The sequence below is a fragment of the Eschrichtius robustus genome, chromosome Y, assembly GCF_028021215.1.
Source record: "Eschrichtius robustus isolate mEscRob2 chromosome Y, mEscRob2.pri, whole genome shotgun sequence".
In the NCBI taxonomy this organism is placed as follows: Eukaryota; Metazoa; Chordata; class Mammalia; order Artiodactyla; family Eschrichtiidae; genus Eschrichtius; species Eschrichtius robustus.
Genome location: NC_090846.1, coordinates 2756826 through 2782914, shown reverse-complemented (window position 1 = coordinate 2782914; position 26089 = coordinate 2756826). Strand labels below are relative to the sequence as shown.

General features: G+C 45.2%; 1 pseudogene; it reads left to right on the top strand.

The window, feature by feature from the left end:
• The first annotated feature begins 648 nt into the window (after window positions 1–648).
• LOC137757627 (acyl-CoA wax alcohol acyltransferase 2-like) lies at window positions 649–16497 on the top strand (annotated as a pseudogene).
• The last annotated feature ends 9592 nt before the right edge of the window (window positions 16498–26089 follow it).

The window sequence follows — 26089 nt, the reverse complement described above, 5'->3', positions numbered from 1 at the left end:
TCCTTTCCTTTTTCTGCTCAAAACCCCACACTGACTCCCCATTTCAGTCAGAGGAGAAGGCCAAGGCCTTACACCCTCTGGCCCTGCCAAGCTCTCTGACTTCACCTCCTCAGCTCCTCTCAGTCACTCAGCTCCAGACTTCTGCTCCTCCGCGCCCCACCTGTGACCTCCTCTTCTCCAATCACGTTGTCACCAAAAGACCATAGACAGCTAGGGCTCATAAACCAAAATGTAGGCTCCGGGTGCCATGTGTGCCCTGGGCTCCTCCCTGTCCCCTCTCACCCCATCCACACTGGCTCTGGAGACCTCTCAGCAGCCCCACCCTCACCTCCACTCACTTCCCACACCAGAGCTCCATCTACACTTCTCTGCACAAGTGTGCAAGAGGATGTCACAATCACAGCCTAGGCCATTCCGCCATTCCCAGGTGGGTTAAGTGCAGGTAGGTAGATGGCTGGAAGGAACTGGACAAGCAGACGCAGCATGTAGTCCTGTGGTCCTTTGGTGGGGGGAAGGAAGGTTAGGGGGTGGAGACTAGGCAGGGGCTGAAGAAGAAAGCACAAAGGGAGGAAACCCCACCAGCCCCTGAGCAGTTGGGGCTGGCCAGCCCAACTGCACTTACCAGTAACCACCAGGACCCTGGGCATAATGCCCTTGCCCTCCAAGAAGGACCTCAAGACTGCCCTGGAGGTCTTTGCTCTTTTCCAGTGGGCCCTCAGCGCCTTGGTTATTGGTGAGTCTTTGGCCTTTGGCAGGGTGACCAAAACTCCTGGTTTGCCTGGGACTGAGGGCTTATAGGGTTTAGCGGGACTCTCGATGCTGAAATCTGGGTTATCTCAGGCAAAGCAGGACAGTTGGCCACCCGGGCCTCTAGCCTGACGTGCTTGGGCATGGTCTGCGTGGAATCTGTGAGTGTGCCTGTGGGTATGGGTGCCTGCCTGTGCAGGAATGTGTGTGCACGTGTGCATGAGCCAGCCCTGTGGCCAATGTGTGTAGTGAGCCCTCCTGGGTCGTCAGTGGGGCCTGGAGGGCATGTCTGGGGAAGATGAGGAGCAGTTCCACTGAAGCCTGCCAAGGAAATGGGTTTAGCTGCAACCCTGGGGACCTGAGCAGACCATCTGTGTGAGACAGTTGTCCTGGTGGCAGAGGGAGCTCTGAAAACCTCTTGTCCAAAAGAATTCATCCATTTACCCATACATTTTCCCCTCTATCCACACCACAGATGCTTTGTGGAAGTTCCTTAGATGCTGGCTATGGTACTGTAGGTGCTGAAGCAAACCATCCCTATGGGGGGGGGGGCTGGAACAAAATTTTCATTTTTTAAGTGGTTTAGGTGAGTACTTGTCTGGAGACAGGGTCATGAACTAAATGAATTTGGAAGATATCTGGGAAGGAAGAATGCAAGTGGGCCCTGGGAGCCTGGGACTTGCCAGTCAATAGGGAGAGTGGGCTGGAGAACAGGGATTGGGGGCCCAGATACCTGCCTAGGGTGTGTATCAGGATGTCCGAATGCTAAAAAGAGCAGTGTTAACCTAGGAATTATGGGCAATCAGAGCTGAAAGAGACCAGGAGAAAGGAATCCATATGTACCAGCTACTTACCTTGTGCCAGGCATTTTCATACCTATGGTTTCATTTTAGCCTCCTGCCAACCTTATGAGGTAGAAGCTATTATTATGCATAATAATACACACTGATAACTACACACATACATAATGATAACTTGCACTCATATAGTATTAGCTAACACCTATTGCACTTTTTTTTCATGCCACTGTTCTAAGCACCTGACATGCCTAATCATCTCCATCGTACAGATGAGGAAGTTGAGGTACATGCAGTATAAGTGGGCCATCCAAGATCTCACAGCTAACAAGTGGAGGAGCTGGCCTGGGAGCTGAATCCACAAGGGCTTGCTTCTGACCTATGAGCTCCTGTCCCTAGCTCCTGCATCTCCTTACTTACTGCTGTTTGGGAGGCTGGGTGTGGACGTGGCCCTAGAGTGCATGTTAGGCCAGAGAAGAAGGAGGAAGCCAGGCCTTCTGCGTATATAAACATTCTCAACTGAAAGGGGAAAAAGATCAGCTCCGAATGGCCTCTTGCTGAGGACCAGGGCCCCAGCTGGTCCTCTGCTCTTTCTCTCCATGCAGCCCAGGCCTTGGGGCCCTCTCCTCAGTGAGAGCTGAGTCCCCTTTCTTGAGTTCTTGTCCTATCTCCACAGACTTGCCTCATTACCACCGCCTCCCCTCACTGCCACCATGTTACCATGAGAGAGCAGAGTCCCTAAGGCCTAGGAGCTGACACTGCGTTGAGGGAGAAGTATGACCATTATGAACGGCCACCCCAGGCCAGGCCCACCTCAGGGGATGGAGCTTTTACACTGGTAGTTCCCCTTCCTCAGTCTTGTCCAGAATGTTGCTCCTCAAAGGTAACCACTGTTAACAGTTTGTGTGTATGTAGCCAGAGATTATGGATATAAAAATATATATATTTCACCACATGCATGCGTGTGCATGAACATACACATATAGCCGAGGGGCAGAGAAATATGGATGTTAAAAACACAGTCTTTGAGCCAGACTGCCAGTGTTCAAATCCCAGCTCTACTCCTTACTATCTGTGTTCCTTTAGCAGGTTATTGATTTTCTCTGAGTCTTGTTTTCTTCATTTGTAAGAAGAGCGTGTGAGAGTATATTAACTGGCCTGGCCATTGTACGCTGTGGTAACCAAGTAACGTGGAGAACTCAGCGGCTTAACTCAACAAATGCTTATTTCTTGTTCATGTTAAACAACCAACACAGGATGGTAGGAATCTCTGCTTTCCGTGGACACAAACGTTCAGGCTGATGGAGGCCCCGCCAAACTGTGATGCTGCAAAATGTGGCTTCAGAGATGACCACCAAGTTGGCAGGAAAGAGAACAGAGGTCTCATGCACACTCCTTTCTGCCACCATCAGAATGGCAGGTGTAAACAACAATGAACCTTATTCTGAACTTCATTAATTATGAGGTTGAGATCTTTTCATGTATTTATCAGCAATTAGTATTTCTTTTTCTGTTAAGGGCCCATTCATGACTTTTGTCCATTTTTCTATTAAATTTGAGTTCACTCTTAGAGGACAAATAACAAATAAATGAAGAAGGAAGAATGTTCAAGGTAGAGACTGGGCAACAGCTGAGAAGGCTGGGATAAGGGGAGAGCATAAAGCATTCAAGAAGTAACCAGTGGTTAAGTGGGATGAGGGGGTAAGAGGCACAGAACTGACACTCAATGCATAGTGAATGAATGAATGAATGAATGAATGAACGGGAGAAAGAAGACAGAGGAGACTGGCAAAAAAGGCAGGGGACAGATTGTGTAGGGCATTGTCAACCATGGAAAAGTGTTTGGACTTTTTCCATGTGGAGCCATGACTGGGTTGGGCAAAGGGCAATGGCATCAGATTGGTGTTTTTGAGAGATCACTAAAGTTAGTTCTGGGTAGCAAACTGATTATAGGACGAAGCTCTTGCTCTAGTTCAGGTCAGAGATTGTGGTGATTTCAGCCAGCTCAGAAGTAATTGTGAAGGGGAGAAGAGCAGAGATTCAAGAAATTGGAGTAGACTTAGAAGGACTTGATGATCAGAAGATGTGGGAGAGAGAAAGAGGGGAGGCGAGACTGAGGGTTCAGGTGCTGGAGCCCAGTATCCTCCTGTTACAGTCTGGTCTCATGCACCACTGTCACCTCCAGGGCCCGTGAGGCACCTTGGGTGCACAACTTAAGAAGGTATTCATTTCCAGTGTTGTACAAGGGTTGGATCAGTAATTGTCTGACCCTGAGAGTGAATGTCTCCTTGAATTTTGTGCCCTAGGCACCTTGCTCTCTTCACCTTAGTCCTGGCCCTGCTCACTTCTTTCCTTTGTTGGATTTCTTTACCTGAATCCCATGCCATCCTGTCTTGCTTTACTCCCTCATTTTGGTGAGCACATCCTCCAGTCGTTTCCTGAGAACGGAACGTGGGAGACAAACCTTCTGGGACTATATATCCGAGATTGTCTTTTTTCTCTATTCATACTTAAGTTAAAAATTTGGATGCATATAGAATATCTTAGCTATGTGCAGTGTAAGTATCTGAGTCTAGTGTCTCTTTGGTTCAGTTTTTCAGAGAATTATCCTCCCATCGCCCAGCTGTGTAGCGGAAGGAAAGGGGTCTGGGGTTTTAACTACTTCTTTTATTTATTTTATTTATTTATTTATTTATTTATTTATTTCTAAACATCTTTATTAGAGTATAATTGCTTTACAATGGTGTGTTAGTTTCTGCTTTATAACAAAGTGAATCAGTTATACATATACATATGTTCCCATATCTCTTCCTTCTTGCATCTCCCTCCCTCCCACCCTCCCTATCCCACCCCTCTAGGTGTTCACAAAGCACCGAGCTGATCTCCCTGTGCTATGCGGCTGCTTCCCACTAGCTATCTATTTTACATTTGGTAGTGTATATATGTCCATGCCACTCTTTCACCCTGTCATACCTTACCCTTCCCCCTACTCATATCCTCAAGTCCATTCTCTACTAGGTCTTTGTCTTTATTCCCATCTTGCCATTAAGTTCTTCATGACCTCTTTTTTTTTTCCCCTTAGATTCCATATATATGTGTTAGCATACTGTATGTGTTTTTCTCTTTCTGACTTACTTCACTCTGTATGACAGACTCTAACTCCATCCACCTCAGTACAAATACCTCCATTTCATTTCTTTTTATGGCTGAGTAATATTCCATTGTATATATGTGCCACATCTTCTTTATCTATTCATCTGTCGATGGACATTTAGGTTGCTTCCATGTCCTGTCTATTGTAAATAGAGCTGCCATGAACATTTTGGTACATGACTCTTTTTGAATTATGGTTTTCTCAGGGTATATGTCCAGTAGTGGGATTGCTGGGTCGTATGGTAGTTCTATTTTTAGTTTTTTAAGGAACCTTCATACTGTTCTCCATAGTGGCTGTATCAATTTACATTCCCACCAACAATGCAAGAGTGTTCCCTTTTCTCCACACCCTCTCCAGCATTTATTGTTTCTAGATTTTTTGATGATGGCCATTCTGACCGGTGTGAGATGATATCTCATTGTAGTTTTGATTTGCAATTCTCTAATGATTGATGATGTTGACCATTCTTTCTTGTGTCTGTTGCCAATCTGTATATCTTCTTTGGAGAAATGCTTATTTAGGTCTTCTGCTTATTTTTGGATTGGGTTGTTTGTTTTTTTGTTATTGAGCTGCATGAGCTGCATTTAAATCTTGCAGATTAATCCTTTGTCAGTTGCTTCATTTGTAAATATTTTCTCCCATTCTGAGGGTTGTCTTTTGGTCTTGTTTAGGTATCCTTTGCTGTGCAAAAGCTTTTAAGTTTCTTTAGGTCCCATTTGTTTATATGTGTTTTTATTTCCATTTCTCTAGGAACTGGGTCAAAAAGGATCTTGCTGTGATTTATGTCATAGAGTGTTCTGCCTATGTTTTCCTCTAAGAGTTTGATAGTGTCTGGCCTTACACTTAGGTCTTTAATCCATTTTGAGTTTCTTTTTGTACATGGTATCAGGGAGTGTTCTATTTTCATACTTTTACATGTACCAGTCCAGTTTCCCAGCACCACTTATAGAAGAGGCTGTCTTTTCTCCACTGTATATGCTTGCCTCCTTTATCAAAGATAAGGTGACCATATGTGTATGGGTTTATCTCTGGGCTTTCTATCCTGTTCCATTGATCTATGTTTCTGTTTTTGTACCAGTACCAAACTGTCTGGATTACTGAAGCTATGTTATATAGTCTGAAGTCAGGGAGCCTGATTCCTCCAGCTCCATTTATCGTTCTCAAGATTGCTTTGGCTATTCGGGGTCTTTTGTGTTTCCATACAAATTGTGAAATTTTTTGTTCTACTTCTGTGAAAAATGCCAGTGGTAGTTTGATAGGGATTGTATTGAATCTGTAGATTGTTTTGGGTAGTAGAGTCATTTTCACTATGTTGATTCTTCCAATCCAAGAACATGGTACATCTCTCCATCTATTTGTATCATCTTTAATTTCTTTCATCAGTGTCTTATAATTTTCTGCATACAGGTCTTTTGTCTCCTAAGGTAGGTTTATTCCTAGATATTTTATTCTTTTTGTTGCAATGGTAAACGGGAGTGTTTTCTTATATTCACTTTCAGATTTTTCATCATTAGTGTATAGGAATGCCAGAGATTTCTGTGCATTAATTTTGTATCCTGCAACTTTACCAAATTCATTGATTAGCTCTAGTAGTTTTCTGGTAGCATCTTTAGGATTCTCTATGTATAGGATCATGTCATCTGCCAACAGTGACAGCTTTACTTCTTCTTTTCCGATTTGGATTCCTTTTATTTATTTTTCTTCTCCGATTGCTGTGGCTAACACTTCCAAAACTATGTTGAATAATAGTGGTGAGAGTGGGCAGCCTTGTCTTGTTCCTGATCTTAGTGGAAATGGTTTCAGTTTTTCACCATTGAGGACAATGTTGGCTGTGGGTTTGTCATATATGGCCTTTATTATGTTGAGGAAAGTTCCCTCTATGCCTACTTTCTGCAGGGCTTTTATCATAAATGAGTGTTGAATTTTGTCAAAAGCTTTCTCAGAATCTATTGAGATGATCATATGGTTTTTCCCCTTTAATTTGTTAATATGATGTATCACGTTGATTGATTTGCATATAATAAAGAATCCTTGCATTCCTGGAAAAAAACCCATTTGATCATGGTGTATGATCCTTTTAATGTGTTGTTGGATTATGTTTGCTGTATTTTGTTGAGGATTTTTGCATCTATGTTCATCAGTGATATTGGCCTGTAGTTTTCTTTCTTTGTGACATCTTTGTCTGGTTTTGGTATCAGGGTGATGGTGGCCTCGTAGAATGAGTTGGAGAGTGTTCCTCCCTCTGCAATATTTTGGAAGAGTTTGAGAAGGATAGGTGTTAACTCTTCCCTAGTTGTTTGATAGAATTCGACTGTGAAGCCATCTGGTCCTGGGCTTTTGTTTGTTGGAAGATTTTTAATCACAGTTTCAATTTCAGTGCCTGTGATTGGTCTGTTCATATTTTTCTATTTCTTCCTGGTTCAGTCTCGGCAGTTTGTGCATTTCTAAGAATCTGTCCATTTCTTCCAGGTTGTCCATTTTATTGGCAAAGAGTTGCTTGTAGTAATCTCTCATGATCATTTGTATTGCTGCAGTGTCAGTAATAACTTCTCGTTTTTCATTTCTAATTCTATTGATTTGAGTCTTCTCTCTTTTTCTCTTGACGAGTCTGGCTAATGGTTTATCAATTGTGTTTATTTTCTCAAAGAACAAGCTTTTAGTTATATTGATCTTTGTTATTGTCTCCTTCATGTCTTTTTCATTTATTTCTGATCTGATCTTTATGATTTCTTTCCTTCTGCTAGCTTTGGGGAATTTTTGTTCTTCTTTCTCTAATTGCTTTAGGTGCAAGGTTAGGTTGTTTATTCGAGATGTTTCCTGTTTCATGATGTAGGCTTTTATTGCTCTAAACTTCCCTCTTAGAACTGCTTTTGCTGCATCCCATAGGTTTTGGGTCGTCGTGTCTCCATTGTCATTTGTTTCTAGGTATTTTTTGATTTCCCCTTTGATTTCTTCAGTGATCACTTCGTTATTAATAGTGTATTGTGTAGTCTCCATGTGTTTGTATTTTTTACAGATCTTTTCCTGTAATTGATATCTAGTCTCATAGCGTTGTGGTCGGAAAAGATACTTGATATGATTTCAATTTTCTTAAATTTACCAAGGCTTGATTTGTGACCCAAGATATGATCTATCCTGGAGAATGTTCCATGGGAACTTGAGAAAAATGTGTATTCTGTTGTTTTTGGGTGGACCATACTATAAATATCAATTAAGTCCATCTTGTTTAATGTATCATTTAGAGCTTGTGTTTCCTTATTTATTTTCATTTTGGATGATCTGTCCATTGGTGAAAGTGGGGTGTTAAAGTCCCATACTATGATTGTGTTACTGTCGATTTCCCCTTTTATGGCTGTTAGTATTTGCCTTATGTATTGAGGTGCTCCTATGTTGGGTGTATAAATATTTACAATTGTTATACCTTCTGCTTGGATTGATCTCTTGATCATTATTTAGTGTCCTTCTTTGTCTCTTGTAATAGTCTTTATTTTAAAGTCTATTTTGTCTGATATGTGAATTGCTACTCCAGCTTTCTTTTGATTTCCATTTGCATGGAATATCTTTTTCCATCCCCTCACTTTCAGTCTGTATGTGTCTCTAGGTCTGAAGTGGGTCTCTTGTAGACAGCATATATATGGGTCTTGTTTTTGTATCCATTCAGCCAGTCTGTGTCTTTTGGTGAGAGCAATTAATCCATTTACATTTAAGGTAATTATCGTTATGTATGTTCCTATTACCATTTTGTTAAATGTTATGGGTTTGTTATTGCAGGTGTTTTCCTTCTCTTGTGTTTCTTGCCTAGAGAAGTTCCTTTAGCGTTTGTTGTAAGGCTGGTTTGGTGGTGCTGAAGTCTCTCAGCTTTTGTTTGTGTGTAAATGTTTTAATTTCTCCATCAAATCTGAATTAGATCCTTGCTGGTTAGAGTAATCTTGGTTGTAGGATTTTCTCCTTCATCACTTTAAGTATATCCTGCCAGTCCCTTCTGGCTTGCAGAGTTTCTGCTGAAAGATCAGCTGTTAACCTTATGGGGATTCCCTTGTGTGTTATTGGTTGTTTTTCCCTTACTGCTTTTAATATGTTTTCTTTATATTTAATTTTTGATAGTTTAATTAATATGTGTCTTGGCATGTTTCTACTTGGATTTATCCTCTTTTGGAGTCTCTGTGCTTCCTGGACTTGATTAGCTATTTCCTTTCCCATATTAGGGAAGTTTTCAAGGATAATCTCTTCAAATATTTTCTCTGTCCCTTTCTTTTTCTCTTCTTCTTCTGGGACCCCTATAATTCGAATGTTGGTGTGTTTAATGTTGTCCCAGTGGTTTCTGAGACTGTCCTCAGTTCTTTTCATTCTTGTTTCTTTATTGTGCTCTGCAGTAGTTATTTCCACTATTTTATCTTCCAGGTCACTTATCTGTTCTTCTGTGTCAGTTATTCTGCTATTGACCCCGTCTCGAGTATTTTTAATTTCATTTATTGTGTTTTTCATCATTACTTGGTTTTTGTTTAGTTCTTCTACGTGCTTGTTAAATGTTTCTTGCGTTTTGTCTATTCTATTTCCAAGATTTTGAATCATCTTTACTATCATTATTCTGAATTCTTTTTCAGGTAGACTGCCTATTTCCTCTTCATTTGTTAGGTGTGGTGTGTTTTGACCCTGCTCCTTCATCTGCTGTGTGTTTTTCTGTCTTCTCATTTTGCTTATCTTACTTTGTTTGGGGTCTCCTTTTCGCAGACTGCTGGTTCATAGTTCCTGTTGTTTTTGGTATCTGTCCCCAGTGGCTAAGGTTGGTTCAGTGAATTGTGTAGGCTTCCTGGTGGAGGGGACTAGTGCCTGTGTTCTGGTGGATGAGGCTGGATCTTGTCTTTCTGGTGGGCACGTCCACCTCTGGTGGTGTGTTTTGGGGTGTCTGTGGCCTTATTATGATTTTAGGCAGCCTCTCTGCTAATGGATGGGGCTGTGTTCCTGTCTTGCTAGTTGTTTGGCATAGGGTGTCCAGCACTGTAGCTTGCTGGTCATTGAGTGAAGCTGGGTCTTGATGTTGAGATTGAGATCTCTGAGAGATTCTCACCGTTTGGTATTATGTGGAGCTGGGAGGTCTCTTGTGGCCCAGTGCCCTGAAGTTGGCTCTCCCACCTCAGAGACACAGCCCTGATGTCTGGCTGGAGCACCAAGAGCCTTTCATCCACACGGCTCAGAATAAAAGGGAGAAAAAATAGAAAGAAAGAAAGAAAGAGGATAAAATAAAATAAAATAAAATAAAATAAAACTATTATAATAAAAATAAAGAAAAAATTATGAAGAAAATATTTATTAAGAAAAATTTTTTTACAATAAATTTATTACTTTTTTATAGTAAAAATAATAAAAAAATTATTAAGAAAGAAATTTATTCAGAAAATTTTTTTTTAATTTTTTTAAAATAAAAAAATATGAAAAAGCTTATTAAGAAATATTTTTTTAATTTTTAAAAATAGAAAATAAGGAAAAAATTATTTTGAAAACATTTATTAAGTAAAAAAAAAAAATACAAAAATAAAAAATAATAAAAAAGGGACGACTGAACCCTAAGACAAATGGTGAAAGCAAAGCTATACAGACAAGATCTCACCCAGAAGCATATACATATACACTCACAAATAAAGGAAAAGGGGAAAAATTAATATATCCTGCTCCCAAAGTCCACCTCCTGAATTTGGGATGATTCATTGTCTATTCAGGTATCCAACAGATGCAGGTACATCAAGTTGTTTGTGGAGCTTTAATCTGCTGCTTCCGAGGCTGCTAGGAGAAATTTCCCTTTCTCTTCTTTGTTCGCACAGCTCCCGGGGTTCAGCTTTGGATTTGGACCCATCTCTGCATGTAGGTCGTCTGAGGGCGTCTGTTCTTGGCTCACACAGAACAGGGTTAAAGGAGCAGCTGCTTCGGGAGCTCTGGCTCACTCAGGCCTGGGGGAGGGAGGGGTATGGATGCAGGTCGAGCCTGAGGCCGCAGAGGCCAGCATGACGTTGCAGTAGCCTGAGGTGCACCATGCGTTCTCCCGGGGAAGCTGTCCCTGGATCACGGGACCCTGGCAGTGGCGGGCTGCACAGGCTCCCGGGAGGGGCGGTGTGGATAGTGACCTGTGCTAGCACACAGGCTTCTTGGTGACAGCAGCAGCAGCCTTAGCATCTCATGCCCGTCTCTGGGGTCCGCGCTGACAGCCGCGGCTCGTGCCTGTCTCTGGAGCTCGTTTAGGCGGCGATCTGAATCCCCTCTCCTTGCGCACCATGAAACAAAGAGTCAAGAAAAAGTCTCTTACCTCTTTGGCAGCTTCAAACTTTTTCCCGGACTCTCTCCCAGCTAGCTGTGGTACGCTAACCCTTTCAGGCTGTGTTCACGCCGCCAACCCCAACCCCAGTCCTCTCCCTGCGATCAGACCGAAGCCCGAGCCTCAGTTCCCAGGCCCCGCCCACCCCGGCGGGTGAGCAGACAAGCCTCTCGGGCTGATGAGTGCTGCTCGGCACCAAGCCTCTGTGCGGGAATCTCTCCGCTTTGCCCTCCACAGTCCTGTGACTGTGCTCTCCTCCATGGCTCTGAAGCTTCCCCCCTCTGCCACCCTCAGTCTCCGCCCACGAAGGGGCTTCCTACTGTGTGGAAACCTTTCCTCCTTCACAGCTCCCTCCCACTAGTGCAGGTCCTGTCCCTATTCTTTTGTCTCTGTTATTTCTTTTTTCTTTTGCCCTACCCAAGTACGTGGGGAATTTCTTGCCTTTTGGGAGGTCTGACCTCGTCTGCCAGCGTTCAGTGGTTGTTCTGTAGGAGCAGTTCCACGTGTAGATGTATTTCTAATGTATCTGTGGGAAGGAAAGTGATCTCCGCGTCTTACTCTTCCACCATCTTGCCCAGACCCACTGGGGAAGGACATTAAGTCTTTTGGGTGAGTCAGGTGCCATGCAGAGCTCTCAATGGCAGAATCAAGGCTTGTGTGATCTACAATACAAACTCCTATAAAAAAGAATGAGATCTTGCATTTGCAACAAATATGGATGAATCTAGGGGTTATTATTATGCTCAACTGAAATATGTCAGACGGGGAAATACAGATAACATATGATTTCTCTTATATGTGGAATCTTACAAGGTTTTGTATTATCTGTTGTGCACCTGGGTCAAAACAAAAAGCGAGCCAGACCAAAAAGTCAAGGAACGCTGAGAGTCGAGGAAGGAGACGCCCTCACAGGCATACTTCTGATGAGGGAGATAAAAACTACGACTCCCATAAGGCTGTGGGGCCCTGGGACCTGACTCCCAGCGTCCTCTGCGAGGTTCAAGAGAGTCTAGGTGGTAGACCCATCATGTCGGTTCAGAACGGCCGCTAAAGCCGTGCAGAACTGGCCCTGCAGGATGGCAGCTTCTGAGGAGGAGCCTGAGGCCTTGACGGAACTGCTGGACATCGCGCGCCACCTGGAAAATTTGCCTGTGAGTGAGTGGCCTTAACTACTTCTTTGATAGACTTTCAATCAAGCCCTGTGCCCCACATCTGCTTTTTGTGACACCTGGTTGTTCCAAATTCTGAGTATTTCCTAGATTCTCCAGCAGAAACAGTCTTGCTCTTGTGGGCATACCCCTTGCAGGTAACTACATTTCAACTTTCTGGTTCTCAGTTAATCCCTCTTCTGTCCACTGTCCAGCATGCAAACATTTTGTTGATAGCTCTCACCCACTGTTGACGTCTCTCTGATTCCCTTTTTCCTTGCAGAATCTTTATCTTTTAATACATCCTTGTGGTAATTTTCATGAGGCTGTAACAAGGAGTCATGATAAAAATGTGTGTTTATTCTGCCACATTCAATTAGGAGTATTTTCTGTCTTTTCTAAACTTTCTTTTGACCCACTTTCTCTCACACAGTCTTATTCACATCTGTTTTAAAAACTGAGTCCAGTAAGAATCCTGAACATGGCTCCCTGTGACTCATCTCCATGAAGTCTGTCCTCTAACCTACATTGTTCCTGTCTTGTTGGAGCTTAACATAGTCCATACCTTATTCTAGCCCAGCGTGGGTTCTCCTTTGTTTCTTGTTTGCCAACTCGTGTGCTCCAAACCTGGCTGAAGTTGGGTATCCTCTTTCTCTGGTATTCCCTCCACTGATGTCTCGCAGAGATGTGGAGAGGGAAATGTGAGTTGGAGGAAGACTATTCCTGGCTCTGTCTTTCCAGGACTCCCAACCTCTGGTGGCCAAATCAGTGTGACCCACCACTGGCTCCCTGTCATTGAATGCAGCCCAGAGTGGTGCTGGAGCAGGTCCAGGCGGGAGAGGGCTAACTGCATGGGGCAAAGTGGGGGAGGAAAACACCTTGCCTTCTAGACCTAAAACAGGTTCCCAAGACCAGAGCGGGGATGCTGGTGCCACAGGTACACAGGCCATGTGCTGGGTGAGGAGGTAAGAGTGTTGTGTGAGCCAGGTTGATGGTGTGTGTGACCTTGGGGTGGACAGAGCCCCAGAGGGTGGGCAAGTGTGAGAGACTGCTCACAGTTCATTGACTGTGGTCTGGGCTTCCTCCAGTAAGCAGTGTGATCCTTGTCAACCTCTACCTGGTAGTGTTCATGTCATACTGGCCTGTCACTCTGCTCATGCTCACCTGGCTGGCTTTTGACTGGAAAACCCCTGAGTGAGGTGAGGGCCCTGCGAGGGCTGTATTGCCACCCACCACACGATCTTTCTTTTTCTTCTTATACTGTGGTCAATTCCAGGCAGCCCTTCAGCCTGACCTTGTTTGGGCTGGAGAAGGTAAGGGACGGGGTCTTTCCAAGGTGCCAATGAGACCCAGATAGGAACTGAAGTAGGCTAGGGGAGGGGTGGCTAGTACAGCAGAGAGCTAGGCCTGTCCTAAATTGGCCCAGATGTTCATTCCTAGCCTAGGTGTTACTTAATAGGGCAGGAAACAACAGGGGGTGAGGGCACCCTGAGGCAGGCCTTAAAGGGCTCTGAAGAAGACAAGGGAGGTGTCCCAAGCTCAGCAACACTGGCTCTGTTTTCAGGAGGCTGCCGGTTTACCTGCGTAAGACACTGGTGCGTGTGGAAACAGTACTGCGATTACTTCTCACTCAAGGTGAAGAGCTGCAGATCTCCACTTTGGCCCCAGGCCCAGCCCCAACTCCAGTGGCAGCGGCTGGGCCAGGGTGGGGGTCATGGGCATCATTCACATTGAGGTCCATGTGGATGACGCTCCCTGGAGCTGTATGTTACCCTACCTGCATGGCCAGCCAGCTATGACAGCCGTTTCCTTTCTAGGTCTCTGGCCAGAAGAGGCTATACCCCTGGCTATACCCCTCTTGACTCTATGTTTCTCCAAAGCTTTTGAAGACTCACGACCTCGCCCCCAGCTTCAACTACATCCTCCCCTGCCATCCTCATGGGCTCATGTCCCACTCATGCTTTGGCCACTTTGCCACAGAGAAGTCAGGCTTCTCCAAGATCTTTCCTGGCATGACTCCTTATATCCTCACACTGGAGACCTTTTTCTGGGGGCCTTTCCTCAGAGAATATGTCATGTCTACAGGTGAGTTGGCTCCTAGGATGTAAAGCCAAAGAAGTAAATGGCTCCCCGAGAAAGAGGTGTTGGGTGAATGGGTGAGAATAAGGCCAATTCTGTGATCCCCTCTGGTCTGAAAAGCTATCATAGGTTCAACTGCCTTATGTGAGACTCTCCCCTCCTTTGAAGAGGTAGGGAAGAAAGTTAGGAGGTTTGGGAGGTCACCAATTATCTTTTTTTTTTTTTTTTCTGCCCTCCAGGGCCCTGCTCTGTGAGCCAGTCCTCCATGGACTTCCTGTTTACCCATAGAGGCACAAACAACATGCTGATTGTGGTGGTCAGTTGCCTGGCTGAGTGCAGATACAGCCTTCCAGGATCTATCACCTTGGTCTTGAAGAACCACACTGGCTTTGTACACACAACTCTTCAGCATGGGTAAGGACACTTCTGGTCCAGACTGGAGAGAGGGATTCCAAAAGCCCAGTGGGGAAGGAGGAAGAGGTTTTGAGGAAATGATATATAAAGAGGGAGGGGGAAAGCCACTTCTGTGGTGGAGTAGAGCCTGGGTCAGGTTCTAGAGGCATTTCTGCTTCTGAAGAAAGGCCAGCAGGCCAACCCGGAACCTGATCTGCCTCAGACTAGCATCTCATCTGGGGCAGTCCCTTCGTGAAAAGTGACTGGCTGCAACCCTATCTCAGAGAAAACCAAAATTACCGTGTGAGCTAAAGGGAAGAAACTGAAAAGAAATGGCCCTTGGGTCTTTTTTTTTTTTTTTTTAACATCTTTAATGGAGTATAATTGCATTACAATGGTGTGTTAGTTTCTGCTTTATAACAAAGTGAATCAGTTATACATATACATATATTCCCATATCTCTTCCCTCTTCCCTCCCTCCCACCCTCCCTATCCTACCCCTCTAGGTGGTCACAAACCACCAAGCTGATCTCCCTGTGCTATGCGGCTGCTTCCCACTAGCTATCTATTTTACGTTTGGTAGTCTATATATGTCCATGCCACTCTCTCACTTTGTCACAGCTTACCCTTCCCCTTCCCCATATCCTCAAGTCCATTCTCTAGTAGGTCTGCGTCTTTATTCCCATCTTGCCCCTAGGTTCTTCATGACCTTTTTTTTTCTTTTTCTTCTTAGATTCCATATATATATATACGACCCAGCAATCCCAATACTGGACATATACCCTGAGAAAACCATAATTCAAAAAGAGTCATGTACCAAAATGTTCATTGCAGCTCTATTTATAATAACCAGGACATGGAAGCAACCTAAGTGTCCATCAACAGATGAATGGATAAAGATGTGACACATATATACAATGGAATATTACTCAGCAATAAAAAGAAACGAAGTTGAGTTATTTGTAGTGAGGTGGATGGATGTAGAGTCTGTCATACAGAGTGAAGTAAGTCAGAAAGAGAAAAACAAAGGCCCTTGGGTCTTAGCTTCCAGTGTTTCAGACCTTGTGGGTTTACAGGAGGGTCTGGGACTCGCTTCCCTTAGCTTGCTGCTACTTTGCCCCCAGAGGCAGCTTGGGGTAGACCACGAGGCCCTCCCACTTAGCCTGGACCTGGGCCCAGCTGGGTTAGGGGCTGAGGAGCTTACAGGGAGAACCAGGGACCACTGGTGGTCAGCGTGTCTGGCTTTCAGCAGGGTCCCTACTTTTCTGGCCATCAGAGAACATGCTTTTCCTCTGCAGGGTGGCTCTAATCCCTGCCTATGCCTTTAGGGAGACAGAACTCTACAATCAGCAGATTTTCACTCCCGGGGGCTTCGTTAATCACTTCCAAAAGTGATTCCAGAGTATGGTACACATCTACCCTTGTGCTTTCTACACAAGAGAGAACTTCTGGGGAACTCTGGGACCTTCTGCCCTACGATTGGCGTGTAACCACCATTGGTGAGTTGGCCCTTCTGCTGGCAGCCTCATCTGGGACACAGGATCCAGTTCCAAGGCTGGACCTTGGCTCTGGCCATGTCCAGAGGCAGAGAAGCTGGCCAGGATGAGCGCAGGGCTGGGGGAAGTAAGGGGAGAACCCGGGCTTGAGGACTGAGGCCTATTCTGAGGAATGAGTCATTCTGATGCTTTCCCTTTCCCTTCTCCGTCTTCCCTGGCAGTCAGGAAGCCTCTACCACTGCCCAAGATTGAGAACCTGAGCAAGGAGATTGTGACAAAATACCACGTGGTCTATATCTATGCTCTGCACAAACTGTTTGACAAACACAAGACCAAGTTTGGCTTCTCAGAGACCCAGGAGCTGGTGCTAACTTGACAGACATCCACCCAAGGTCTCTCAGCCTGGTTGGAAGGAGTGAAACAGGTGAACAGGAGGACAAAAGTCAGCCATTAGACTCCTGCTCCTGATTCGGCCAGTCCTCACCATGAAAAGTGTGTGTGTGTGGGTGCCTGTTTGGCTGTTTTCTGGATCCCTCTTTCTCCTTCATTTCTCTCCTTCTAGCTCTTATCTGCCTTTTCCTCGGGTTTACAAGGAGATGGCCCCAAAATCAGGGAAGGCCCTAAGGGAGAGGGGTCCTGAAAGCTCCCTCACACATGCCCACTCAGCATCAACACTGAGGAAAACAAGGTACAGAACAAAAAGCCCACCTTCTGATACTGTCTGTGCCGCACCTAGCCTGTTCTGAGGGCCTAATATCCCTGCACTTGTTTCTTCTTCTCCAGCTCTTAAGCAGCCCCATCTTCTGGCATCAAGGTTCCTCCAGGACTGGCAGCCTTGAGATCCAGTAGGCTCTGAGTTTAGTCCCCTCCACCTTCATGCCCTGTGACTTGCATCAGTCTTCTCTGAGCCTGTTTCCTCATCTGTAAAATAAGACAAATAGTCCCTGCCCTGCTTACCCCAAAGGCTGGTGGGATAATGATATCGAATGTGATTGAACTTTGTAAACTGGAGAGATACACAAAATTATTCTCCTCCAACCATTTTGCCTACTTCCTGTCCCTGAGCAAGCAATGCCCTAAATTTCATGGCATCTCAATGTTTAAAAGAAAGTTTATCCAATTAAAAAAACATTCTAATCTATTTTTATTTTTTAAAGTTTGTCTTGTCTTTTTATTTTATTTTTTGGCCGCACAGAACATGGGATCTTAGTTCCCCAACCATGGATTGAACCCGGACCCTCTGCATTGGAAGCATAGAGAATTAACCACTGAACTGCCAAGGAAATCCTTAATCTATTTTTTTAAAAAGAAAGTTTACAGTGTAGGATCTTGTCAACAGTTGTTTGAAAGTTTAAGTAACCTTTCTAGTTGGGTGACTTTGGGGGAGCTCCTTAAACTCTTTAATGTTGGTCTCCTCATCTGCAAAATGGGATGAAACATCATGGGGAACTGGAGGCTGGATCTACCAAAGCTGTTTTTGGCTGAGGCCTGAAGAATGTTATAGATGCTATGGTCTCAAGCTGAGGGTGACTCCCTGCTGTGTCATTGCCTCAGGACACTGTTCCTTTTTGCAGGAACTCTAGCTTATCAGACATGCAGTTACAGGAAAAGACCTAGGTGATAGGGATGGGTGCATGTGAGCTGGGGCACAGAGAGGATGTGGGATGTTCTGACAGGAAATTCAGACCACCTTCCTCCTGCTGCCCCTTCTGAAATGGGTGCCTTGGTCCTTCCCCAAGTTCATGTGTGGTGTCAAAGAAACACCTAGTGGGCATTCCCTCGTGGTCCAGTGGTTAGGATTCTGGGCTTTCCCTGCTGAGGGCACAGGTTCAATCCTGGTCGGGGAACTAAGATTCTCCAAGCCATAAGGCATGGCCAACCGTCAGATCCACCACCAGAACAACAACAGCAAAAAAAAAAAGAAGCACCTAGCATGTAGGAAGTGCTTAAGCCGATCTTAAGAACAAGGGGGAAAAGCTTTATTTGCAAAGAACAAACCATTAATTTACACAAACTTACATCCCAGTTTATATACATTATGTATAGTTTATATACACAGTATCTCACACTGAATGCTGACTCCCAAAGAAGCACTGGGCCTGCTTCAGGCAATTCTCACCACAAAGCCCACCCCCGACCCCAGCTAGAAGCTTTTAGACTAAAGAAATGACATACCCCAACTCCACTTGGAGAGAACCCTGAAAAGGATTACAAAAAAAAAAAAAAAAAGCCAGTTCCTTCTTTGTGCTCACATGGCCTAGGGAAGCCTCCAGGCAGGGACGGAGCCTGAGGCAGCGCCAGGGTGGCCTCAGGACTCCGTGATGTTGGGCCCATCTGGAGCCTTCAATCCAGAGGCAGAAGCTAGGAGAGTGTCCTGGGGAAGGAAGCACTCTGACCAAGGCTGTGACTATGCTTTCTCTGCCTGGCCAGGCTCCTGATGGGGGCCAAGAACTTCCAGCCTCAAGTCTGTGGGTGGTAGAAACAAGGGGGCTGTGTGGGACATGGACTGTTCCTCCCTCACCCTGCTGAGTCTGGAGGTTGGGGCTCCTTTACCTCGGGCAGGTCGCCTTCCATCTCTGGGTCTCAGTTTCCACATGAGTAACATGGGGTAGAAACGTAGGTTGAGCTAGATTCCCTCTAAGGGCCTCTCAAACTCTCAGTTTCTCTTAATCTATTTGCATCCACCACAAGTTACATAAAACACACATACTCACACATGGCTCAAAGTATTTGTTCACCTCCAGGGTTCCTAGCCCTTTACTGCTCATCAAAAGAAATTTGGTTCAGGGTGGATGAAGGGGGAAATAAGGCAAAGACAACATTTTCCAAGGAACCAGTAGCTGAGCAGCCCTCAATAGCTGGCTTTTGTGTCAGCTTTGGCTGTTGAAGCCGAAGAATCTGGTAAAGTCCCCACCATGCAATTCTCCTTCAAACCTCTGTCATCCACTTGCTCACAAATGTCCTCATCCCATTCTCTATGTTAGCCTTGGCCTTCTGGAAAAGCCACATCGGCATAATTCCAAGGTGTGAATCTAGTTCCACATTCTCTTAAGAGTAAACTGCTTCAATAACTTTGCAGCAACAGGGTTACTTCTTGCTTCCCTCATCACCCCTCTCCCTCCAGTGTTCCTTTTGAGGGGTCTCAAAGAATAAAGGAGTCCTGTGAGAATCCTATTTCCCCTCTAATCCCCTCTATATCTGGAGAATAGGGTGGATGTCAGAATGTCCTTTAGGGGAACAATTAAGAAGCCTTTTCTTTCCTTCATCTCACACCTTTTTGGCTTTAGAACCAGACTTCTCTCGGGTCTTCCCTGCATCCCTGAGAGATCTTGGTAGTACAGAGGTCTTTGTGGTATGGCAGAAAGAGATAAGGAGTCACTTAGTAGTGGCAGGAAGTGGCTAGTTCCTATAACTAGTCCCAAGGGTAACCAGAGGAGGTCCTTGTCCACAGTTGGGGCTCCATACACAATGCTTGGTTGGTTTATTGAGTGGATGAAAGAACATGAGGGGCATCCATTCTGTGGGTACTGGAGGCCTGCTGCTTGGACATGGTACCAAGATGATTATTCTGAACACAAGAGCTCTAAGGCTGATGGGTGTTTTCCAAAGAAACTGCCTACTCTTTTGCTCCAGAACCCCTGGCAGCCAAGAGAAGAGGTGTTACCATCAAGGAATGAAAACTAGCCTCTTTAGGTTTCTCCCTAGGTCCTTCAAGGATATGAACTCCATATTACCATTTTTATTGGTTCTTTCTAGATTCCAAATTCAACACAATGTTGGGGCAGAACAGAATAGCTCTGTAATCAGACCTGATTAAAAGCCCCAGATTTGTGACTTAAGCTGGTAAACAATGGGATTGATAATATTATCAAAGGAGATAAGAGAGAAAGCACTTTACAAACTTTAAGGAGAGGTTCTCATCAGCTCCTGCTATATCTGAGGACTGTCTAAGGCACTTTATAGGAGCTGGTGCCAAACACATGCCTCAAGTTTGCCTGAGCTGGGGTGGCAATGCTGTCACTAGCAACCAGACAATGGTGGCGTAGCTCACCCCTCTTGCCTTGACCCCTGAAGGGTCAAGCAGTGTATTTGCTTAGAAAGGGAAGGCACAGCAGAGAAATGAGTACCTGTTATTCTTGATGGATTTCAGTTGCCGGAAGGAGCTTATTCCCTCTCTCCTCAAAAGGAAACTTGTTTCAGGAGTAAGAGTAGCAGATTCTACAAGACTGGCCCTCTCAGCTTTGGGTTAGACCCAGCACCTAGACTGGGCCCAGGCAGTTAGAAATAAGGCGCTTGAATTATCTTGTCATGTGACTTGATGGGAAGCTTGGGGTTGCGGGGGAAGGTGTCTTTGGGCCTGACTAGATGGCAGAGCCCTGCCCTGTGCCTAGACGCTGCCTCCTCCGGAGCCTGGATTCAGGGGAGCAGCCCTGGAATCTATGGTGACTCTGCTGTGCGGTGGTTTTACAGAGCCAGAGAGAAGAAAGGGGGATGTGGTTAGTAGGGCATCAGCCGCTGTCCTTTCAGACAAGGCCTGGGCTAATGACTACTTGGGTTGCAACATACTTGAAGAAAACTCTGTCCTATTCACAGCTCTTACCGTTTCTAGGTCAGGTAGAAAAGCTCTGTCTTGCCAAGGCCCAGGGTCAGTCTAGGGTTTGGGAATGTTAGTAGGCTAGCATGGCAGCTGCCGAAATATTAGAATTTGAAGGAAATTCTGGAGGTCATCCAGTCCAACCTCTTTGCCCGCAGACATGACTCGACTAGATGAATATTTGTGTTGCTTAATAAATGGAAAATTTCCTTTGTGCCCAGGTAATCTAAAGAGTAGCCCAGACTCATATAAACACAGGTCCCAGGATAGGCACCTGTCTCAGACAGAGGTAGGCTCTGGGGAGGAAGAAAATGGGAGTTCTTGCCAGGGTGGGAAGGGGACAATTGGGGGGGGAGACCCAAGGAGTCTTCTGAGCTTGGAGAGCAGTTGTAAACAAAGTGAAAGACATGTGGCCCCAAACATGGCCTCTGGTTCTTATGCAGGCAGGTTTCTGGCCATGCCCTGCAATTGCTCCAAGGAAAAGAAAACCTCCTGTCCTCAAAGCCCTTTCAGCTGCCGGGACGCGGCTCAGTGAGAGTGGGAAGGCCATCTGGCAGGTTTCTCCCCTTGTCTCTGCCTTTTCCTCCCTGCCCCTGTGCTTAGGTTGCAATGCTCCCCTCCCGCCCCACCCCCACCCCACCCTTTGGGGTCAGAGGCTCGCCCCACAGTCTGAGCTGCACCTTTGCTAATTCTCACCTGCAGCCTAAGCCCCTCACTTTAGTGCAACAAGATGACTCACGGGACCTCGAGGTTGAAGAGTCATGCCAGAAGCAGTCAACACGGAGCCAAGGAGGAAGGCTCTGCTTCATGTCAACCCTGGGGCTCCATCAACTGTCCTGTTCACTCAAGGTCATTATGGAAAGTCAAGCAGGCCTTGTCATCCAGGAGTCACCGGGGAATAAATAGCACTGGGACATTTTTCTATGCAGCTGCATCACCCACACACCTCACTCCACAGCAGCACTTAGAGGTTCTGGAAGTCCTGGCTCCCTAACCTGGGGTAGGAGTATAGGCAGGGACAAAATGGGATTGGGGCAGGGGTGGGGGGGAATCTAGGATGCAGGGGCCTCGCCCAGCCTGTTGGCCCCGAAGAAGGTAGTGTGCTTGCTCATGTTGATGGAGATGTCAGCGTGCAGCATCTTCACGGCAATCTTCTGCCACGCTTTGAGAAGGCAGATGCCCGCCGTGTAACAAGTGGTGTAGTTGGTTTTGCCTGTCTCGATGCAGTGCATGTACTTCAGTAAAGGTTTCTCGTCCACCACCACCTCATAGCTGGCAAAGTCAGTGAAGTTAATGTAGTATACCTGGAGGAGAGGCAATGAGAAGGGATTGGGGGTGAGCAGAAGGAGAGGGTGGGCTCTCCCTGGTGACCAGCAGACGCGACCTGCTCACGCAAGCTGCCACTGCACCTCTTGAAGGCACGCTAGTCGCCCAACAGGACAGGAGGGACAACAGGCTTATTCGTTGTCCTGCCTCACCTCCATTGGGCTCAGGGGGTTAAGCAAACCTTTCGTTCAACAGCACCCGGGTGGGAGACTCTGCGAGAGCCAGAACCACGCCTCATTCACCCCTTTACCTCCCCCAGCGCCCCCTCCCTGCCCCCTGCCCTCCTTGGTTCTGGCGTGAAGCACAGTTCTCGGCACACATTAGGTGCTGGATCAGTGCTACAGACACAAACGGATGCGAATCAATTTCCAATTTCCAGCCCCAGGGACCATTTGTAGATAAACTTAGCAGTTAGTGATTCCCCAGAGAGGGCATAGGAACAATTTGTGAGTTCTTCAGTTCTCTCTGCTTACACACCGCTTCCCTGTGGCTGAATTTCTCTCACTGATTCTCTCAGTGCCCCTTGGTGCTCTCGTCTGATGATTGAGGAAACAGATGCAGAGGGATGGAGAGCTATCCATCACAAATGAGATAAAGAATGTGGAAGGGCAAAACTAACTTCGTGGCCAGAAGGAAGTGTTAAGCTGTGTTCAGTGGCATGATGTCCAGGGCATTTTCCCAGTTTGTGTGGGGTACAAGGCCTGAGACCATTCCCAGTTCTATCCCAGGCCCAGAAAATTAATATTTCTCTTCTTCACTAGCCGTAATCTTCATACCCCACCCCAAGCTTTGATCTCCACCCCCCACCAAATGGCACTTAGGACATTGGGATCATACCCCTGGGGACTGGGACACTCATCTGTTGCCCTAAATCACTTTATGGAAAGCTGCTCCCACCACAGGCTGTTCAGGAGGCTGCAGTGTATTCAGGTGCCATACACTTTCTTGGGTCAGGACCCAAGCTGTGCCAAGATGCTCAGTAGGCTCAGCAAATGCTCGTGAACACACCTTCTCTGACCACTTTACTGGGAGACCCTTCTTCTGGCTTCATCGTCTTTCTGTGCATCCACCTGCTTGCTGCCCGCCCCTCAGAAGCCCCAGCCTCAAGGCTCGTCCACCTCTAGCTCTGAGGAACCACCCTATTGGAGACAAACAACAGGGGTGGAAGTGGATGGGCACTGGTCGACCTGGGGAGTGGGCCCCGGACCAGGACGAGGACAAAAACAGAGGGAGAAAAGGGCTGGGAGAACAATAGCAGGAAGGAGGCAAGAATGACAGAGAAACAGAAAGGTATAGAAACAAATGGGAGAAAGAAGAAGGAAACACAGAAATCTTTTTGAGGTGGAGAGAAGGTCCAGAGGCACACTCTCACTCTTCATTATAAAGCCAGTAGCGTGGGGGGAAGGGGTTCTCAGCAGCCCTGGACCTGACTTTCAAAGAATATGCTAAGGCAGAGTTCAAGTTTGGCAGTAGAATCAAACAACTTAGTGGGGGAAACTAGGGCCTGGGGCTCTGTAGGAGGGAATCAGATGGCAGGGTGTGGGCACAGCTGTCACAATACAATCTAACAAAATTAGAGGTGATGGGCCTCTTTTCAGTTTTTCAATCATATCTGGCTAGGAAAAAAAAAAAACCTTGATAGCCCCCTCTCTCTTTCCTCCCTCTTTTCAACTCCTTCCCAGTACGGCCCCACCCCCTCCCACCCAAAGCAGGACGTTAGCCATTGGCTGGTCTGGGCTGGCTCCACAGTGCCTTTCTGTGGCCTGTATCAGATCTGCATTCTGGATATAAGAAGAGTTAGGCCTGAGACCATACTCACTTCTACCTGACTATAGATGAAGTAAGTGCCATCCACCAGTACCTCCAACTCCCCACTGCGGAGGTGTAGCTTAAACACCTTGGAGTTCATGGTGATGTGAGACCAATCATTGAGCATTCCACCTGAAAGATCTCAGTATGAGAGAAAGGCAGTCACTCAGTACATGTCAGAACTATCTGGGCAATAAACACAAGAAATATCAAGCCGTACACAACCCCCAGCCCCATCCCAATACAACCTGGATAGCCCAGGAGGCCAGGCACTATGGAGTACAGTAGGTAGTTTCCTTAAAAACCCAAAACTCACTAGAACCATATGATCCAGCAGTCCCAATACTGGGCACATACAATGAGAAACCTATAATTCAAAAATAGTGAAATAACACACTGTACTTTACAGCACGGTTTACAATAGCCAAGACATGAAAGCAACCTAAGTATCCATTGATGGATGGATAGATAAAGAGTATATGGCACATATATAAACTGGAAAATTACTCAGCCATATTAGGAAAAGAAATTGAGTTATTTGTAGTGATGTGAATGGACCTAGAATCTGTGGTACACAGTGAAAAAGTCAGAGGGAGAAAACCAAAAACGGTATGCTAACACATATATGGAATCTAAAACAACAACAACCAGAAATATGGTTTTGATGAACCTAAGGTCAGAACATCAATAGAGAGGCTGATGTAAAGATGGACTTGAGGACACGAAGGGCAAGAGTAGCACTGACATATGTACACTACCAAACGTAAAATAGAGAGCTGATGGGAGGCAGTGGCATAGCACAGGGACATCAGCTCAGTGCCTCGTGACAACCCAGAGGGATGGGATAAGGAGTGTGGGAGGGAGAGTAAAAGGTGGAGGGGATTTGGGGATATAGGTATATATATAGCTGATTCCCTTTGTTATCAAGCAGAAATTTACACAGCATTGTGAAGCAAATACACTTCTATAAAGGTGTTACTAAAAAATCATACCAGAAAAGATTGAAATAGAAACTAGAAATATAGCAAGATCGATTAAACTAAAAGATGGTTCTTTCAGAAAATTAACAAAATTGATAAATCTTGGGTCAGCCTGATCAAGAAGAAAACAAGGGGATTCAAGTCAATGAAATTAATAATAAAAAAAAAAAAAACCGAGATATTACAACTGATGATGCAGAATTGCAAAGGATTATAGAGACTTCCTAAAACAGCTAGATGCCAATATAATCGACAACATGGAAGAGATGGACAAATTCTTAGGATGATACAAACTTCGAAGACTGAACCAGAGGGAAATAGAAAACATACTCCAACAAATCACAAATGATGAAGTGGAAAGAGTGACTTAATATCTTCCAAAAAACAAAAGTCCAGGTGGATGGCTTCACAGGAGAATTCAATCCAACATTCAGGGAACAGGGTACACCCATTATTCTTAAACCCTTCCCAAAAATTTCAGACAGAGGAACACTTCCAAATTCGTTCTAACAGGCAACCATCACCCTGACAACAAAACCAGACAAACATATCACAAAAACGAAAATTACAGAACGGTATCACTGATGAACACAGATTCAAGAATCTTCAACCTAAAGTAGCAGAGAGAATCCTTAAAAGGATCATACACCAAGATTAAGTGAGATTTTTCACAAGGATGAAAGGATTCTTCAATGAACACACATCAATCCATGTGATACACTCTTTTAACAAATTGAAGGATGATAACCATATGATAATATCAGTAGATGCAGAAAAATTTGACACAATTCAAAACCATTTTATTACCAAAAAAAAAAAAAAAAATCAGAAATTTGGCAGAGAGGGAACCTACTCAACATAATAAAGGTCATGTATGACAAATCCACAGCCATCATCATTTTCAAGGGTGAAAAACTGAAACTATTTCCCAAAAGATCACGAACAAGACAAGGTTGCTCACTCTCACCACTCTTATTCAGCATAGTTTTGGAAGTTTTAGCTACAGCAATCAGAGAAGAAAAATAAATGAAAAGAATCCAAATTGGAAAGAAAGAATTGAAATTCTCACGGTTTGCAGACGACATGATACTATATGTATGGAATGCAAAAGAGGCTACCCAAATTCTACAAGAGCTAATCAATGAATTTTGTTAAGTAGCACGATGCAAAATCAATGCATAATAACCTCTTGTATTCCTATACACTAACAATGAAAACTCTGACAGAGAAACTAAGGAAACATTCCCTATTACCGTTGC